General features: G+C 34.9%; 1 protein-coding gene across 8 annotated transcripts in view; it reads right to left on the reverse strand.

Annotated features, from left to right (window-relative positions):
• The window catches only part of MBD5 (methyl-CpG binding domain protein 5), a 322,424-nt gene that overhangs the window by 177,114 nt on the left and 127,339 nt on the right, over positions 1 to 17,971 (reverse strand). The gene's annotated exons all lie outside the window — the stretch shown is intronic.

Consider the following 17,971-nt stretch of genomic DNA (forward strand, 5'->3'; position numbering starts at 1 on the left):
GTATCTTTGTTCCAGTAGTTAAATTTATAACTCTGTGCAACTTTGTATTCACAAATCAAATTATGTAATTTATATAACTGTGTTTTTTTTTTTACTTCTGTATTCAAGATGTATTAGTTTACTTCCATAAGCAATTATGATATTGGCATATTTTCTATTACTCTGTCCTGTTCTTTCTTTCCTCATCATATTTCGGTTAATATTTTTCAGTGTTTTTCTAAGTCCTGTTAAATTTTGCTTGTTACTTTTATTATTTGCAACTTTGACAGTTTTTGACTTGCAAGTATTAAAGAGGAGGATATCAAAAATCTTACAAATACAAAAATGTGGGGAAAAGGAGAGAAAATAGGTCAAGGTAGTGTATCATTTCTATTTTTAGGAAATAGAGTATTCAAATTTTGTTCTTTAATTCTAATTCCCACATTTGTTTTAATCTTATTTTACAATTAAATCCGTTCAGTGCCCACTGCTCAACCTTCTGTGGTGTTTCTAGTTATTTTCATCAGTATGGCAGTAATTTTCTAGGGATTTTTTCAAGAAAGGTACACCTGAAACAATATTCTCTGAGTTTAAAACTGTCTGTAGTCTTTATACCTGAAGACAGTCTGACTGAATTTAAAATACAAACATTATCTTTTCTAAAAGATGCTGCAGATGTTACTCCATTGTCAGCTGTCTCTAAATGTTGTAGATAATCAGAAAAGCCCGAATACTTCCCTCTCTTATGTGTGACTTAATCATTCTTTCTTCATGTTTAAAAACCAGTAACTTCATGAGGACATGTCTCAGTATTGACAGTTCTAAGTTAATTTTCTTTGGCCCATGGAATGCCCTTTCAAAATGTGGATTCAAATGGTCTCCTATGCTATAAAAGAGTTATTAAATTTTATCTTTAAATATTTATTATTTTCTATTATTTTAGGTTCTTTTACTGTCTCTATCCCAATTTATCTACCTTACACACACATACATAATTTTCTCTCTGTTTTATTCTTTCTTTGATTTACTACATTCATTCTTTTCATTTTTATCTTTCATATTCCTTAGGGTTCTTTCCATAATTTCCAGTTTCTCTTGAGTTCTTTCCAATTTCATCTTTGAAATAAATACTTCTTTCCTAAGTCTGGCCCACTCATAATTTATCTTCTCCATTGTTTTATGTCTTTCCCAGACTTCTTGCTTTCTGGATCATGAATTTTGCTCCTAGAGCTGATTGCCTAATTCATTTTCTCTCTCCTCTTTCTGCCTCTGTGTCCTTCCATCTGTCCATCTGTCCTTCCCTCCAAAGGAAGAAACACATACAGCATATTTTTAGTAATATTAGGATTCGTATACAACCCCCAAACCCTAAAATAGGTAAAAGCAGCTGAAACCCGGCAGGAACTACAGGAGAGTAAGCGAAGAGAAAAAGTCTCAGAGAAATGTAGTGGTAAAAGAGCCCACAGAGCAAATCTCAGAAAATGAGGGCAAAAAATATGCCCTGAAGGTATATAATACACCCTAAGTTGCTACGGGCCTTTTTTGTAATCACAGGTATGGGAAGAGAGGTGAGCTGAGCTGTCAGCAGAATCTACTAGACTCAGATTTAGAAAAGTAGAAAGGTGGGGGCTACACAAAAGACACACAGACAAGCCATTTGTATAGGAAATATTTTGTGTCTATGGCAGCAGGGAAATAACTCCTTTGTGAAGACTGACAAATCTGGAACAAGACTCTGTACTCTCCCTTACCTTCACCCTCCCTACCAACACACACACACACACACACACACACACACACACACACACACACACTCTCTCTTAAAAATAGCTAGCCAGGTAAAACTATTATTTTCAGTCATGAGCAATAAAAAATAGTAACTAGCACAGCACGGATAACAAATATACTCTACAAAAAGATGGTGAAGAGACTAGCAAAACAGCAACAGCCAGCAACTGATCACTAGAAATACATCACCACAGTGCAAGGGAGAGGTTGGGAAATGAAACATTCTCACATATTTGTTAGCCATTAGCATTTCTTTTTTCATAAAGTGCAGTTTCATGTCATTTAAAAAAATGAGTTGTTTTTTCCATGTCGAATTGTTAGCACTCTTCGCCTATCAAGAAAATTAGCATCCTCTTTGTAGCTACTAAATATTAATTCTTAGGTTTTTAAGTACCTTTTAATTTAATTTGTGGGTTTTTTTTCTAATTATTTAAAAATTTAGAGTAAAAATTATCAATCTATTATTTTATGGCTTTTAAAGAGTTGTTTTTCAAATAAAACACCAAGTTATCCTTGAATATGTTTTCTGAAGATGTTTTAAATTTCATAAATCACGTCAATCCTATGTTCAAAACATGCTTCTTGTCTCAGTTAAAATAAAACCTAGAATTTAAATTCCTTAATATGAACTCTCAGAGCCATATCTCTGGCCCTGCTATCTTTTCAGCCTTATTTCAAACCCCTCTTTCCCTCACTTGCTCCACACCAGTTCCTCCATACCCATACTTTCTCCACATTGTTTCCTGCTACGCCTCAAGCACACAGTTCCTGCTGACTGAACAGCCTTCTCTCTTGCTGTTCCACTTTGCCGCCTGGGCCACTCTTCCTCCAGACGCAGAGCCTGCTTACATTATTCAGGAGGTTCCTGCTTAGATATCATTTCCTCAGATAAGTCTCCACTAACCACCCGATCTAAAATAGTAAGTCCCAGCTCTCCATTACCCTTATCTACTTACCATATTCTATTTTTCTTCTTAGACCAGGTCACCTTTTGAAACTATATTATTTAATTATCTACATGCTTATTGTGTGTCTCCCACAACAAGTAGTAAGTTCCATGAGGGCAGGGACTTTGTGTCCTTCACTGTTTACAACAGCTCCTACAATACTCCTTAGCAAACAGTTGGTGCATAAATGTATATATTTTTTAGATTTTTAAAATCTTTTTTATTGACTTCAGAGAGGGAGAGGGGAGAGAGAAAGAAACATCAATGATGACAGAGAATCGTCGATTGGTTGCCTCCTGCACACCCCCTGCAGGGGATCACACCCACAACCTGGGCATGTGTCCCAACTCCAGGTTCATGGGTCAACACCCATCCACTGAGACACAACGGCTGAGCTAAATGTATTTTTAAATATATGAATAAATAAATAAATGCTATTTCTGATATTTTAAAAAATGATTTAAAGCAGCTTTAAAAAATTGCCTCTATTTGTAAAAAGAAAGCACACGAAGGCAAACTCTTTACATCAAAAGGCTTCTTTAGAAGTTTGTGCTTTTAAGGATTTTTTTTTATGATGTGCTAAGTATTTTCAGAGCTCATCTGTACATGTAGAACATGTCATTTCTTCTATGCTGAAACCAGATAATATTTCTGCTGGAAAACAATTTAAGTTTAATTTACACTTGCCTTACATGTTACATTTTTATAGAAATTGAGATTTATATCTACAAGCTCTTTGAGAAAGTATCTGTATTATTGCAAAATCCCTGCATTAATGGCTTAGCTTCTAGTACAGTTACACAATAAATATGTACATTACATAATAAATTAGGAAATTTAATGGTATGGAAAATAAAGAAAGCAAGCTAAGGTAGAAGAGGGTTGCAATTTAAAACGGAATGGTCAGATAGGTCTTACTGAGGAGGTGACATTTAGCAGATGTTTGAAGAAGGTAAGGGAACTATGAATGTAGTCGTAAGAATGCATTTCCGGCTTAGAAGGCAATTCTAGAAGAGGTTCCAAATACTAAGGACTGTTAGAATCATGAAATGAATAAATATACAACCTCACAAGATGTTGGAAGACTTAAAATTCATTTAGACGACATGATATAGCTGTTTAACAGTCAAATGTTATCACTGTAATTAGCTAGTTATTCATATTAATAATAGGAAGAGAGCCAAGGGGAGGCCAGCCATTATAAGCATGGTCATTTGGGCAGCTTCACCAGGAAGCTGCAACTTTACACTCCCCAGGGAACCACTGGTCCACTCCCTGTAGATCGCTGGGGGAAGGGATCAAACAAATGGGGAGATGGGCGCATGGGCAGGGAAGTTGGGGTAACAGGGAAGGTGTTGCCTGTCAGTCCAGCCTGGGGAACAATGGATTGGCTAGGGGGTGGACCCCATTAGAAGGATGCGAAATCTTGGAAAGTTAAAATCCCCAGACAAAGCGTTCCCTTTCTCTTGCTCTCTTGGTTCGCTCTTGCTCTGTGACCAGCACTTGCCCTTGGGCTCACCTGTTCTCTCTCCATAGTTATGTGGCCTTAAGCAGCCACTTGACATGCCATTCCCGCTCCCCCCCCCCCCCCCAACAATGGACTGCAGCTGGGAACACAAGCTAAGCTAGCTAGATGCTGGACCGGAATGTACTTTAATGTGGAACAGAGGTTTAGGCGGTCTAAGATTGGACTTTTTTCATGGTGGGACGATGGCCAGAGATGGGACCTTGGGGGGGAGCCCTCTTAATTTTACACCATCAATAAAGCTTTCCATGTAACCCATCCTCCCATAGGGGCCTCAGAAAATTCTTTTCCTCATGGCACCCCAAGAACTCCACTTCCACAGATAACAAAATCACTTAGTCATACTTTGCATACTATATATGATATCTTTTTTGATATTTTTGATATAATACTCATTAGAAATATGCTATAGGAAAATGTATCAATAAAGAAATCCATAGAATCTATACTAATAGCAAACCTTTCCACTTTTAACATATTAGTCCATTTATTTTATTTGTTTTTCTCTTGAATGTCATAATTAAAGGTATTGAAATGATGAAATGCATTAATGTTAAAAATCACCATCAAAAGCCTGCCCCGTTATTTGCCTTTGTAATGGTTAGTTTTCTGCATCTCCTTAGATAGGCCCTATTACAATTATTCAATTATACATTAATTTAGGTGTTGCTATGAATGCATTTCAAGGAATTTTTTTTTTTTTTTTACAGCTGTTAACATCTACAATCTGCTGATTTTAAATAAAAGGAATTATCTTCCATAATCTGGGTTAGCCTCATACAATCAGTTGAAAAGCCTTAAGAGCAAAGCTGAAATTTTCCTGAAGAAATTCTGCCTCAGGGCTGAAGCTCCTGCTTGAGAGTTTTCAGTCTGCCAACCTTCCCTACACATTTCATACTTGAAAGACTAACTGTGCAAGCAAATTCCTTGAAATGAATGTCTTTACACACACACACTCATATGTAGATGTTCCTTACTGGAGACCTGTGACTGATACAGTCCTCTGACTACATTAGAAGCTACTTGGAGATAGGCACCATGTCTTATTGTGATTCTGGCATCTAATATAGTTCACTGCATGGTGCTTTCTTGAAAGAAAAAATAAAATCCTAGAAGAACATTTTAATTCCAAAGGTAGGTGGAAAGTAATTTTACTATTAAAGAGTAGAAAAAAATTTAAACCTTTAAAAACTTTATACAACAAAATCAAAAGACTAAAAAGGAAAATGACCATGAAATAAATATAACAAAGTTGTTACATCAAATATATATGATGAAAATACAAAACATATGAAATCATTACAACTTTTCTATATGAAAAAATCTAAACTTAGCATTCTTTGAGTGTTTCAAATAATATCATAATATAAAACACTTCTTACAACAACCTCAGATAGGTAATATTCATATCCTTATTTTATGGATGAGAAAGTCAAAGCACAGAGACACTGAGAAACAAAACTAGGTATTCAGTGGTGGAGCTGTCCTGAGACCATGAGGACCCAAGGAATTGTAGTGCTAAACATGGAGGATAATCGCCTTCCCGCACCCCAAAAAGGGTCAAATAAAAAGATACGGTCTTGATCAATCTTGGTATAAAGAAATTCAAACTCAAACAACTCTGTATTTCAACTTTACATTTTAGCAATGAAAAATAAAAGAAAAATGTAAAAACCTATCAAGGGTTTGAAGAAAAAGATACAATCTATATTGATTTTGGTAATGTAAAGTATTTTAACTTTTTAGAAGTTAATATAGGTAGCCATTAGAAATTTTAAATGCAATAGCATAGTAATTCTACTCCAAAGAATAGGGTCTATGGAAATAACTAAAAGAGAAACCAAGCCTGGCCGGGTGTGGCTCAGTGGTTGAGCATCGAACTAGGATCTAGGAGACTGCGGTTCGATTCCTGGTCTGGGCACATGCCGGGGTTGTGGGCTCAATTCCCAGTTGTGGGTGTGCAGAAGGCAGCCGATCAATGACTCTCTCATCATTGATGTTTCTATCTCTCTCTCCCTTCCTCTCTCCGAAATCAATAAAGATATATTTTTAAAAAACAAAAGAGAAAGCAAGTTTTTTACGAACATGTAACAGCAAAATGTTGTAAATAACCTAAATGTTCAAGCACAGAAGAATGAAGAGGAACATGAGAGTTTATTAATAGAGTATATAGCTATTAAAATGATGACTATGGAGAAGCATTCTCAAATGATGACAAATGAGATGCTCTAAGCAAAGTATATACTCTACAGTCTTCTTGGAGAGCATCACACATATTAGCACACTGAAGGCTTTCCTGTGGCAGAGAAACTTCCTGTGCTGTTCAATAAGTATTTTCCAAACTTATTTTAAAACAGAACCCTATTTGTACCAGTTATTTATTGCCGCGTAACAAACACCACTTACATTCTTTGCAAGTTCAGGCAGACTTCAGCAGATACAGCTCATCTCTACTCTACTTGGTGCCAGCTGGGGCAGCTCCAAGGTCTGGGGCTGGAATTATCTGTCTACCAGAGGAGAGGTAAGGGATAGCACCCAGGCCATATTTTAATAATGTGACTCAAGAAGTCATCATCAAGATTCCTCACAGTCTATTTTAATGCTCTCTCTCTCTCCCTTTGGTCAGTCTAGCAAGAGATTTTTCTTTTTATTGATATTTTCAAACAACTATCTTTTGCTTTCACTGATTTTCTCTATTTTTTGGTATTTTTTTAAATACTGATTTTTGCCTTCATATTATTTCCTTGTTTCTAGTTACCAATGGATTTAATTTGCTTTTCCTTCTCTTAAAATGATACATTTCTCTCTAAGCACCACTTAAGGTACATTTCACAAATTTTGATATGTTGTATTTTATCATTCAGTTCAAAATATTTTTCAATGTCCCTTTATGATTTCTCCTTGACTCATAGGTCATTTAGAAATGTAGTGCTTAATTACAAAATATTTGGGAATTTTTCATGCTATTTTGTTTTTAGTTTTACACTTAATCTTGTGGGGGTTTTTTGTTTTGTTTTTTTTTACAGAGAACATACTCTGGATGAGTTCAATCTTTTAAAATTTACTGAGACCTGCTTTATGACTCGGGATCTGGTCTGTCATGGAGAGTGCTCCATACACACCGGTAAAGAATGTATATTCTGCTGTTATTGAGTATATGTTCTATAAATGTCATTTAGGTCAGGCTGTATTTTACAGTTGTTCAAGGTTTATTTACTTTCTATATTTTCTAACAATTGCTGAGAAAGGAAAGTTGAAATACCTAATTATAACAGGTGGATTTGTCCATTTCTCCTTTCAACTCCATTCCTTTTTTGCTTCATATATTTTTAAGATCTTTGTTAGGTGTATACACCTTTAGGACAATATGTCAACTTGATAAACTGTCCTTTATTATCGTTATAAAATTTCCTGTTTAGTTTTGATAAAGATGTTTTTCTTCCTTTCCAAGATATTTATTTTGTCTACTATTAATTTAGCTACTTCAGCTTTCTGATGATTTGTATTTATATGGTACATTTTACTTTTAACCTACTTGCATCTTTATATTTAAAATGTACTTCATTTATTTAATATACCAGAGGTTTGCAAACTTTAGCCTAAGGGCCAGCTGGTTTGGATTTTGTAAATAAAATTTTATTGAAACACAGACATACCTACTTATTTACATTCTGTCTATGGCTGTTTTTGAGTATCAGAGAAGAAAAACTAAGTAGTTGGAACAGCAAATCTATGGCACCTCAAGCATAAAATATTTACTATCTGGTCCTTTAATTAAAAGTTTGTTAATGTATTCAGGACAGAATTCTTTATGGTTATTTTTTTATCAGTCAAATAAAATAATCCAAATTCACTAGAATGTTTAGACAACTTACACTTAATATAATTATCATACAGTTGGATATAAATCTACCATCTTGGTATTTGTTCTCTTTTGGCCCATCTCTTCTTTCATACTCTCTTCCTGCCTTCTTTTGAAAATATTCAATGTTTCAGTATTTCACTTTATCTCCTCTATTGACTTATGAGCTATATCTCTTTATTTTATATCTTTAGTGCTTATTCTGGGGTTTAGATATGTATCTTTAACTATCACAAGATACATTTATTTATTTACTTATTTATTTATTTAATCCTCACCTGAGGACATTTTTTCCCATTGTTTTTCAGAGAGAGTGGATGGGGAGGGGGAGAGAGAGAGACAGACAGACAGACAGAGAGAAACATCAATGTGAGAGAGACACATCGATTGGTTGTCGCCTGCACATGTCCTGACCTGGGCCAGGATCGAGCCTGCAACCAAGGTACGTGCCCTTGGCTGGACTGAACCCAGGACCCTTCTGTCTGAAGGCCGACGCTCCAACCTCTGAGCCTAACCAGCTAGGGCCACAAGATTACCTTCAAGTAATAGTATACCACTTCCTAAATAATGTAACAAACTTATGATATACTCTGTTTTTCCCACTCTTTGTACTTGTCATATATTTTACTCAACATAGATTATAAACCTCACAATAATTGTTCTTATCTTTTATGTTTTTTATTTAAATAGCCAATTATCTTTTAAAATATTTAAACGAGAAAAAAAGTCCTTTATATTTACCCCTATATTTGCTTTTTCTGGGGCTCTTCATTCCATTGTGTGAATTGTGCTCTACTAAAGTAACACTTTATTCTGCCTTAAGTTTTATTTAACATTTCTTGTAACACAGGTCTACTGGCAATGTATTCTTATAGCTGTTTTGTTGTTGTTATTGTTTTGTCTGCAAATGTCATTATTTTAGATATCTTTGCTGGCTATAAAATTTTAAGTTTATAGTTTTCTTCTTTCAGAACTTAACCTCATTCTAATGTTTTCTGATTTTCATGGTTTCTGATGAGAAGTCGGTAAATTTTTATCTTTTGTGTTCTGTATGTAATGTGTCTTTTTTCTGTTTTTTTATGAGTTTTCTCTTTAATCATTGTTTTTCAGATATGATGTGTCTTGGTGTGGTTTTCTTTCCTGTTTAGAGTTATTTGAGCTTCTTGGATTTCTGAGTTTATATTTTTGATTAAATGTGAACAAATTTTGGCCATCATTTCTGCAAATATTTCCTCTTTCTGGAACAACAATTACACATTTTTTACAACATACGATACCACAACAGTGATGTGCAGTTCAATTTTCTTAAATATATTTTACTGGTTTCAGAGCGAGGAAAGGAGAGAAACATCAATGATGAGGGAGAGTCACTGATCAGATGCCTCCTGCACACCCTCTGCTGGGGATCAAGCCCGAAACCTGGGCATATGCTCTGACTGGGAATTGAACCTCAATCTCCCGGATCATAGGTTGATGTTCAACTGCTGAGCCATGCTGGCCTGGCTCAATTTTTTTTTTTTTTTTAGTTGTCTTACCCTGTGCTTCAGTTTGGATAATTTCTTTAAGTCCAAACCTTTTTACTGTACTGTCTAATGCATTGCTAAACACATCTAGTTAATATTTCATTTCAGATGTGTGAATTTCTAGAGCTAAACAATATACAGTTTATGACTTGCTTCAATATCTTAATGTTTTTCTTTAAGTCCTTCAATATGTACACAATTTGCTTTAAAGTTTTTCCCAAATTAATCAGTCATTTTTTGGTCTATTCCTATTAACTATCTTTTTATGGTTTGGGAGGTCACATGTTCCTAACACTATTATGGTTTCATGAAGTATCTGGATTTAGTTACGTTCCTATCTGGCTGTGTGTGTCTATTCTAAATTTGGATAAGAATTCATAGGAAAAATAGGGTGATTAACTTTTCCAAACCTCAACAGCAAAATAATCTTCTATTTAATAATCACAAGTCTCTCTCTCTCTTTTTTAATCCTCACCCGAGGATATGTTTTTATTGATTTTTAGAGAGTAAGAGGGAAAGAGAGAGAGAGAGAGAGAGAGAGAGAGAGAGAGAGAGGGATCAATTGGTTGACTCTTGTACATGCCCTGAAACCTAGGCATGTGACCAGGAATCGAACCTGCAGCCTTTTGGTGTATGGGAGGGCGCTCCAACCAACTGAGCCACCTGGCCAGGGCACAAATCTCTATTTTAATTTGAGCCCCTTTTCTTCATCACTATATTGGTTTTTCTTTACTCTTTTGAGGGCAATTTGATTTTGGTAATATTCAGAGCCGTGTAAAGTATTTCCTTCATGATATTATAAGCTATCCCCTTGTAGACAAACTAGATGAAAGAATGTGACTGTTTTCATTTTGTTTCCTTCTACTTTATCCTCTGTGACTTTTTCTGCTGTGCTTACACTACTAAGCTGAAACTAGACCAATGATCTAACTGCCAGCTCCAATCATCTTTTTCATTCCTATGTGCCGTATGTATGGGGATACATGGATACATGAGCAAGTTGGCAGAGTACCTCCTTCATAAGGATATTATAGTTGGAGACAGGGAAGTAAAATAATTAGTCTGTAAAGTACTTTAATTGAGTTATACAAATAATGCTAAATATCTACATGTAGTGACTATCTATGCAATCCCAGAAATGTCAAGTAAGCCTTTGAAATAAATAGTATCATCACTGTGATGTCCACTATTCCTTACATCTTTAAGAGAAAAATGTCTGACCTTCCAGATGAATTAGTTTCTTTATTTTGATAAGGCAATAAAATTATATAAACCAATACTTTTTGCTTTTTTCCCTTGATTTCAAACTTTCAGACAAAACTAAAGTGAATAAACAGAGAAGAAAAATACAAATAAATGCTTGGTACATTCAACTCCCCACACTTTAGTTTCTTGCTAATGCTTCATTAAAATATTTTTCTGTTTGTTCACTAATTTAGAGTACAAAAGCAATACATGCTTATTGTAGAAATTTTGGAAAGTACAAAAAAGGAGAGCAAAAATAAATTCACCCATTATGTTATACTAAAATGTAATCTCTATTACATTTTGTTGCATGTGTATATAGATATTCAATTTTAAAAAATGAATAGTGTATTATCTCTAAATAGTTTATTCTATGAATATGTATTTATTTAATGAACTCCTGTTATAGAACAATTAAGTTGTTTTCAAATATCATGATAAAATAATTCTTCATAACACACTTAGAAGAAATTGACAGAAATGTGATCTCTGGGTCAAAGGACACACACAGATGTAAAGCTTTGGTTAGAGTTTCTTCCAGAAAGGAAATACCAAGATGTTGTACTAGGCAAACTGATGGGTCCCTCCTCCTCCAAGGATCAACTCCAATAGGAACTATGGAGAGATAAAACCAAGAAATAAGAAAACTCAAAAAACTCCTAGGGAAGGCCGGGTGGCAAAGAGGACTATTTGAACCGGTAAGTGTTGCTGGGCCTTGGAACCTGGGGCTCTAAGGCTGGGGCAATCTTTTAGGCTGTGGGAGAACAAAAGAGAAACTGAACTCTTATGAGTTCTGCTTTTAATTCTTTCCTATCATTGCCTTGAGATAAAAACTGACTGTAGCGACATCTGCAGGGACTCAGACAACTCTACAAATGCCCTCAGAAGTAAACAGAGTACTTGAAAGAGCTGAGAAAAACAAATGGGAACTAACTAACTTTGTGCAATTGCTTTTCTACCAAGTCACCAGCCGTGGATGCTGCTTTTCCTTGGCAGGATGAGAAGAAGGAGATGGTAAAGCACAGGCTTGAGGTATCAGTATGTTAACTTGATTAATTATTAACTGTGATTTCTCAGGTGGACTTGGGCTTTTCTACCTAGCATTCTTCCTGTCTGAGAATGACATGAACTGGGTGCTAGCCTCTCCCCATATGTAATGTCAAACAGAGTAGCCAATATACCAGTCAAAATATGAAGACATTTTAAAGAGCATAACTATTTCCAAAGAAAAATAACACACTGACATTCAGATTCTAAGAAAAGTGGAAATGTTAGATCTGATGACCCAAGAGTTTAAAATTAGCCTAATAAACATATTGAAAGAGATAAGGAGCAAAGCCACACCTAATAAAAACAGGAAAACAAAGAAGTGAGCAGAAAAATAGGTATGAAAAATCTAATACTTGAAACATAGAGATTAGATAATTAGTAAAATTAAAATAAGGAATAAATTAATGAATTTGAAGGCTAGATTGAGGAAATCTTCAGGACTAATCATAGGACAAAAAAAAATATATAGATATAAAAGAAAGGCTAATGGACTGTCAGTGCTAACATCTGAATAACAAGGACGCAGAGAAAACATAAAGAATGTTTTTTGAAAAAATGATGGAGATAACAAAACAAAAGGACCATGGATTTTCTAAGTATTGAAACTTAAAACCTAGTTTTATATACAGCTGTGCAGTCTTTTAATTATGAGGATATGATAATATATATTTTCAAACATCCAAGGTCAGAAAACTGTTGTTGAAGAAATACTCAAATAAAGAGAAACAAATCCAGAAAATATTTATACGATGTATAAAATAATGCTGATCAAATACCTTGGTAAAGTTTGTTGTCGTTAAAAATATCTAACAGCAAAGAAAAAGAATATTTGACTACCATAGTTTAGAATTTAAAGTAGATAACAGCAACATGATGGGGCTGGGGAAGGTGAAGGAGATAAAGGGATGTCATAGTATACAAGAATATTTTTAGAGGAGATATAAATATCACATTCTTTTAAAAGTAAGAAAGGATTAAAAAAATAAAGATACACTGTCAATGTGTGTGAGATAAACTTTATTAATATGATAAAAGCATATTTAAATGTATTAAAAGTTACAGTAAGACAGGGTAGAAAAAATCACTCAATCAGAGAACCAAAAAGAAAAAACAATTAAAAAACACGACAGTTTAAGGGAGCTGTGGGACAACATGAATGGTAACAACATTTGCATCACAGGAATGCCAGAGGAGGCTGAAAGTAAGCAAGGGTTAGAGAACCTGTTTGAAGAAATAATAGCAGAAAACTTCCCTAACCTGGTCAAGAAAAAAGTCACACAAGTTTAGGAGGCACAGAGAGTCTCAAGCAAGAAGAACCCAAAAAGGTCCAAGCCCAGATACATCATGATTAAAATGCCAAAAATTCAAGACAAAATGAGAATCTTAAAGGCAGCAAGAAAAAAGTGATCCGTTACCTACAAAGGCGCTCCCATAAGGCTGTCAACTGCTTTCTCATCAGAAACTTTACAGGCCAGAAGGGAATGGCATGAAGTATTCAAGGTAATGCAAAACAAGGATCTGAAACCAAGAATACTCTATCCAGCAAGGCTATCATTCAAAAATACGTGGTGAAATAAAGAGCTTCCCAGACAAAAAAAAAAACCTAAAAGAGTTTACCACCACCAAATCAGCATTGCAAGAAATGTTAAAAGGGACTGCTGTAATACGAAGTTGAAATAGAATGAGAAACATAGGCATAAAGAATTAAAACGGCAATAGGTAAGTACCTATCAATAATAACCTTAAATTTAAATGGATTAAATACTCCAATCAAAGAACATAGGGTAGCTGAATGGATAAGAAAACATGATCCAAATATATGCTGTCTACAAGAGACCCACCTCAGAACAAAAGACTCACACAGACTAAAACAACAGCAATAACGAAAACTTCTGAAGGACTTTGAAGGGGAGACTGAAAGCAATAGTGTCATAGTAGGGGACTTTAACATCCCACTGACTTTACTGGATAGGTCTTCCAGACAAAAAATCAACAAGGAACAGTGACTCTAAATGACACACTAATCAGATGGATTTAATCGACATTTACAGAACATTTCACCCCAAAGCTGCAGAATATGCATTCTCCTCAATTGCACACAGGACATTCTCAAAGATAAACCATGTGGTATGTTAGGACACAAAACAAGTCTACAAGTTCAAGAGGACTGAAATCATATCAAGCATCTTCGCAGACATTTACACCACGGAGTACTATACAGCTGTAAAAATAAAGTATCCCTTACCCTTTGAGACAGCATGGTGGGACGTGGAGAGTATTATGCCAAATGAAATAAGCCAGTCAGAGAAAGACAAGTATCACATAATCTTACTCATATGTGGAATCTAATGAACAAAATAACCCATGAACAAAACAGATCCAGAGACAGAAGCATGGAGCAGATTGACAAATCTCAGAGGGAAGGCAAGGGTGGGTGGAGAGAGATTAACCTAAGAACTTACATGCATATATGCATAACCCATGGACATAGACAAGTGTGGTGAAGGCCTGGGGGAAGGGGTGCAGGGGGGAGGGGATGAATGGGGGAAAAGGAGGACATCTGTAATACTTTCAACAATAAAGATAAAATTTAAAAAAAATTACAGTAACTAATACGTTCATTGACAACTTTTTTGTTAGTGGTTCGATGAACTTCCACTTTTTGCTAGGTGGAGATACCTTTAATTATTTTTCTGATAATACATGGTTACTATAAAGTTTCAAATCTGGAGGTAAAGTGAAAATCTTCCAGAGTTAACTACAATTTGTTATATACTGTAAAGGACATTAAAACAGATGATTGCCTACTTTCCCCCCAAACATTTATCTTCTCTGAACATAATACCTTACTTATTCCTTTGTCAAAATATTTACCTTTTATATAATCTTGACATATATAACCAGAAGTATGGTAACAGTTTTAAGAGATTTAAGTAAATCACTTCAGGGCATTACTAATCAATGTTTCTGGTTATACAAAAGTAGAAAACTGTTGGGAGTACAGGATTAATTTAGGTATCTGGCAGTGGAAGTTTAAGTGAAGCAAGATTGGGCAGATCAGAGCCCCCTGGTCAGGGTTAGGACACTGAATCCCTGGTCAGTTCAAAAGCAGAGGGAGAGTCGCCATTACATGGCTAAGTTGGATGTGGACACCAAGATTATGTAGATATTTCCTGACTCAAAGGAAACTGGGTCTGGGTTATACTTGCAGATGGGGAGACCATCAGGTATCATCAGTACCCATGGGAAGGGAACTGAAAGAAGCTGAGGGAAAAAACTTGGATAGACCAAAGAACATTACATAGCTTTCTAAGAAATCTCTCAAAAATCCTCAGAACTAGATAGTTTTACATGAGTTTTTAACACACATTTAAGAAACAATAAATTCATACATTATAAAATTGTTCCAGAAAATAGAAAAATAGTAAAATCTGCCCATCTCATTTTATAAGGCTAGTGCAAAACCAGAAACCACTGAGAGAAACCAGATGAGAGAAATTAAGAAAATTAGCCCGGCTGGCATGGCTTAGTGGCTGAGTGTTGACACAGGTACCAGTTGGTCACTGTTCGATTCACGGTCAGGGCATATGCCCAAGTTGCGGGCTCGATCCTCAATGTGGGGCATGCAAGAGGCATCCAATCAGTGACTCTCTCATCATTGATGTTTCTATCTCTCTCTCCCTCTCCCTTCCTCTCTGAAATCAATGTATAAAAAGCATTTTGGGGGGTTCAATAGGTATTTATAATAAGAATACACAGCAAGCTAGAAATAGAAGAATCTTTCTTAACTTGTTAAACATATATTAAAAACCTTCAGCAAACATTATACTTATGTGAGAAACTAGATGCATCCTCATTAAGATTGAACGTAAGATAAAGATGCCCCATCACTACAACTGTTAAACACAGTTCCAAAGAAATTGACCAAAGATATTGGAAAAAGAAGTAAAAGTATCCAGATAGAAAGGATAGAAATAGAACTGTGATTATTTATAATCAATATATGATCATCTACCTAGAAAAAAGAACAGCCTATTAAGAATAAGAGTTCAATAACATTGCTAGGACCAAGATCAAGTTGCAAAACATCAGTGGCATTTCTGTATACTAGCAACATACATCAATAAAATATTTTAATTGAATATTTAAAATATTAATGTCTACTGAAAGAACATCATGCACAAAATAAAAAGGTTGAAAGAATGAAAACAGATATTTTTTAATATCTAAAACTGATAGGAAATGAATATCTGAAATATACAACAAACTCTTTAAAAACATTAATCAAGAGATAGGAACAAATATGAAAAATAGCGTTAAGAAGCAGTTTCAGAAGTGGGGAGGCAAAAAGCCAACAGGAATATAAAAAGATATTCAAATTCATTAGTAGTAAGAGAAATTCAAATTAAAACACTGAGCTATAGAGTTATACACATTAGACTGAAAATATTAGAAAGCCAGATAATGCAGAGGTGGGCAGCAATGAGGGGTTACTGCTGGTCAAAGCGTGGACCAAAGTATGGTACAGTATTTATTTGGTAGAGCATCTGGCAGGACTTGGTCAAATTAAGTATAAACATATATCCTATTATCCAGCACTTCAGATCCTGGGTATACATCCCAAAGAAATCCTAACGAAGTTCCATAAAAGGACAAGTGCGAGGATGTTCAACAAGGTATTGTTTGTTGTGACAGGAAATTTGGAAGCAATCAGAGTGGCAATCATTGGTAAATATGGATAGTTAACACACAGTAGCTACAAATCACAGAATACTATGCAGCAGTTAAAAGCAATGTAAAGACAACAACAGACATAAATAATAAAAACTAAGGTTAAGTAAAATAAAATAGTAAGAAACAGAATGAGATACAGAGCACAATACCATTTAAGCATATTAAAATTTCATGTACACGAGTGGGGAAGGGGGCAGGATAGAGACATAGTTAGGACAAGCTCAACCATGAGGTCACTGCTGAAGGTAAAGATGGGCACATGGGGGTTCAAAATATTATTCTCCCTTTTCTTTTTTATTAAAAAATTTCCACTTAAAATATTTAAAAATACATGTATATAAAACAATACTCATACTACGAAAATACATAACAAAAGAGAACAGTGCAGTAGATATTATTTTAGACCATCATATGAGAATGGTTTCCTATAGGATGAAATCAGGAGCATGGGAGTGGAAATGATAATATATAAATATATAAAATAAGTGCTTTGCATAGACCATGATGACAGTGTGCCAAGGACTGAGTGTGATTTACTCTGTTCCCTATGCAAAAAAAAAAAAAAAAAGATTCCTCTTTCTTTTTCTTAATCAGAAGGCCCCATTTTAAACACTGGAGAAGAAGAAGCTATAAAAATAACTGTCTAATTATTATAATTCAGGAAACAATTGAATAGCTGTTCCAAGTAACCAACTCACCATATATAACTGTACAAATGAATTAAAAATAAGTAATATTTACATCATTTATATTTTCAAGAGAAGTCATTTCTGACAATAGTCATCACAGAAAACTAGCAAAACCACTAAGCTGCTAACTACAAATTAAGGAGAAAAAATAGATTCTAAGTACTTGCATTCCAAAAGAAGAAAGAAACTTAGAACAAAGGAAAAAAATTCCTCTACCAAAGGCTATAAACTGTTTTATTTGGCTCACACAGTGACAAAAGTGGATTCTTTCCCCGCAAATTTTATGCTGATATTGAAAAATTAGGACTTTTCAAAATCTGTATTCTGCATTCTTTTGGGGAAAAAAATCATAACATATGATTTTACTGGTCTCTTACTTCTACTTAGAAAGAATTCTAGAGCTGAACAAAGGTGCCCCATTTACAGGTCACATACTCTCCAAGGTTCCACTGTACCCACCTGACATACAACATTATATTTTGTACCCCTCATATCTCACTCAAAATTTTACCAAAATGTATTCAGAAATTTGCTCAGTAATGTAAGCATGTAATCACTGGAGGCATGAACAGAACATGCTAAGTGAAAGGATATGGTAGGTCAAGACAAATCTTTGGGGCCTCAAGAAA

This window comes from Miniopterus schreibersii (assembly GCF_964146895.1).
Source record: "Miniopterus schreibersii genome assembly, chromosome: 7".
NCBI classification, from domain to species: Eukaryota; Metazoa; Chordata; class Mammalia; order Chiroptera; family Miniopteridae; genus Miniopterus; species Miniopterus schreibersii.